The sequence below is a fragment of the Petaurus breviceps genome, unplaced genomic scaffold, assembly GCF_028583685.1.
Source record: "Petaurus breviceps papuanus isolate PSGF00001 unplaced genomic scaffold, PetGlider_PUasm1.0 38, whole genome shotgun sequence".
Lineage (NCBI taxonomy): Eukaryota > Metazoa > Chordata > Mammalia > Diprotodontia > Petauridae > Petaurus > Petaurus breviceps.
The window spans coordinates 31,644,188-31,647,098 of record NW_027186304.1 but is presented as its reverse complement, the minus strand read 5'-3'; the positions used below and the strand labels follow the sequence as shown (position 1 = coordinate 31,647,098).

At 36.1% G+C, this 2,911-nt stretch overlaps 1 pseudogene; it reads left to right on the top strand.

Annotated features, from left to right (window-relative positions):
• Nucleotides 1-1,369: 1,369 nt before the first annotated feature.
• LOC138170039 (small ribosomal subunit protein eS6-like) lies at nucleotides 1,370-2,300 on the top strand (annotated as a pseudogene).
• The last annotated feature ends 611 nt before the right edge of the window (nucleotides 2,301-2,911 follow it).

Below are 2,911 nucleotides of genomic sequence, written 5' to 3'. Positions count from 1 at the left end.
ACTTGCAGAAGGTATAACCAAAAATGTCTTCTTCATCAAGGATAGTGGAACCACCTCATTTGGAAGCAAACATAACTTCTGGGGATTTCTTATGAAGGAAATAGGAATAATACTAAAGAGAATGTAGATGGGAAAAGCAACCTGATTAAAACAAGTAGAGATTTGTGCTGAAGGAGATACAATTGTGAGGACATAAAGGGATCAATGTGCAAGGTGTTTTAAAAGGAAGGGAAGATAGTTGTGTGCTTCAGCCTGCTTGTTCTGGCTTGAGACAGTTTTGGGGAATTTTGTGACCTTATATTTATAAGACACAGCCAGTGCACACATAGTTTAGTCAGCTGCCATACCTATAATGTTATTTGTTGTTTTAAAAACCATAGCAAAATGTATTTTCAATACATTATAGTCTACTTTAAATTTCTGCAGACTTAATAATGAATAATTTGAAAATGAACTTAATTTTCATCTTGTACCGATGGTGCTAATACAATGCTCAGAAGAAAGTCTGGAGTAGCTACAAAGTTGTAAGAAAATTTTCTTAAATTGTCTTTTGGTATTGCATAGATCATTGATTGTAATTATTAATAATATTAATAGCTACTTTTTATGTAGTGCTTTAATGTCTGAAAAGCATTTTCACATTGTTAACAAATTTAATCCTCAGGAGATGGGTACTATGGTTATCTTTGATAACTGAGGCACTTGATTTGCCCAGGGTCACAGAACTAAGAAATGTCTGAGGCAGGATTCAAACTCAAATATTCCCTGGCTCAGTCTTGTGCTCTATCCATTGAACCATAGCTACAATTATCACTAAATGATTCAATATAAAAAATAAAACAAGTTGATCATCTAAAAATATTTCTGCATAAAATTTATTCTAACATTACCAGTCTAATAAAAACCAAACTGAGTTAGAAACTATAGCTAAATAGTTTAATTTGGAATTATTAAAATTGATGGAGTATGGGGCAGAGATGGGTGGCATGCAGTTTGTGAGATCCTACCACCATATGGCATGCATGCCCTGCATTATATATGCATTTTTCTCTTCTTTCTTATTCTGGCTTGGCAAAGAGATTAGCTAATATTAATTTCTTGCAAGTCCTTGCTTTAATAATTGACATTCTTGAAGAATTTTTCATTACTTTTAACTGCATTACAGTCAAGGTCAAGTAACATTTAGAAAACACAAAAATTAATCAAACACATTATAAGAACTTTGGAAATTTTAAAGATTGGTACTAGAATGCATGACCTTCAAGTTGAAGATTTTATTGTTAGGTAAGTTTAGAGACCTTCCATTTAATAAAAATAATAATTTAATGTTCTTTTTAGGAATGTTACTAGAAAATATAATTCATCTCTTTCCTGTGGCAGATCTAAAGTGGGCAGCTGTGCAAAGATGAAACTCAACATCTCTTTACCAGCAACTGGCCGTTTGAAACTCATCAAAGTCGACGATGAGAGAAAGTTACAGACCTTTTATGAGAAACAGATGGCCACTGAAGTTTCTGCTGATGCTCTGGGTGATGAATGGAAGAGATATGTGGTCGGAATCAGTGGTGGGAACGACAAACAAGGCTTCCCCATGAAGCAGGGTGTTTTGGCTCACGAACAAGTCCACCTGCTGCTCAGTAAGGGCCATTCTTGCTATCGCCCTAGAAGTACTGGAGAAAGAAAACGTAAATCTGTTCAGGGCTGTATTATGCATGCCAACCTGACTGTCCTCACCTTGGTTATTGTGAAGAAAGGTGAGAAAGATATACCACTACTGACAGATACAACTGTGCATCGTCGCCTGGGGCCCAAAAGAGCTAGCAGAATCCAGAAACTTTTCAACTTGTCCAAAGAACATGATGTTCGACAATAAACTGTGAGAAAACCCCTCCACAAGGAAGGAAAGAATCCCAGGACCAAGGCTCCTAAAATTCAGTGTCTGGTGACCCCCGTGTTTTGCAACACAAATATAGACGCATTGCTTTGAAGAAGCAATGTACCCAGAAGCACAAAGAAGAAGCAGCAAAATATGCCAAGCTTTTGGCCAAGAGAATGAAGGAGGCTAAAGAAAAACTGAAAGAACAGATTGCTAAGAGATGTTGTCTGTGTTCCCTGAGAGCCTCCACCTCGAAATCTGAGTCCAGTCAAAAATAAAGTTTCTAAAAATGTGTTAGAAATAAATAACTTTTGGGGGGCTAGGTGGCACAGTGAGTAAAGTGTCGTCAGGCAGTCAGGAGGACCCGAGTTCAGTTGCAGCCTCAGACACTTAACACCCACACAGAAAAACTAGCCGTGTAACCTTGGGCAAGTTACTTAATTTAACTGAACAAGTTACTTGCCCTCCAAAAGACAAAAAAAAAAAAAAAAACCTTTTGTCAAGTGTGAAAAAAAGAAAAGAAAATATAATTCAACACATGAACACATCTTGTTTTGGACAGCAACATTAACAAGAACCATCTACTTGACTTTTTTGTTGTTAAAATTGTTTTTCAGTTGTGTTCAACTCCTCATGACCCCATTCAGGGGTTTCTTAGCAAAAATACTAGGGTGGTTTGCTATTTTCTTCTCCAGCTCATTTTACAGATAAGAAAACTGAGGCAAATAGGGTAAAGTGACTTGCCCAGGGTGACACAGTAAGTTTCTGAGAACAGATTTTAACTCAGGAAAATGAGTCTTTCTGACTCTAGGCCCACCACTCTCTCCATTGCATGACCTAGTTGCCCCTACTTAGCCTTATGAAGCCCTAAATATATCATGGATAACTGTTGAAAAAAATATATATCATTTAAATGAAATTATAAAAAATTAAACTGATTTAAACAATTTTCTGGACTTTGTAGATAATAATGTAGAATCAAACAATATTCTAATCCCTGAAACTTTACAAAAAGCTATAAAGATAGTTAGCATG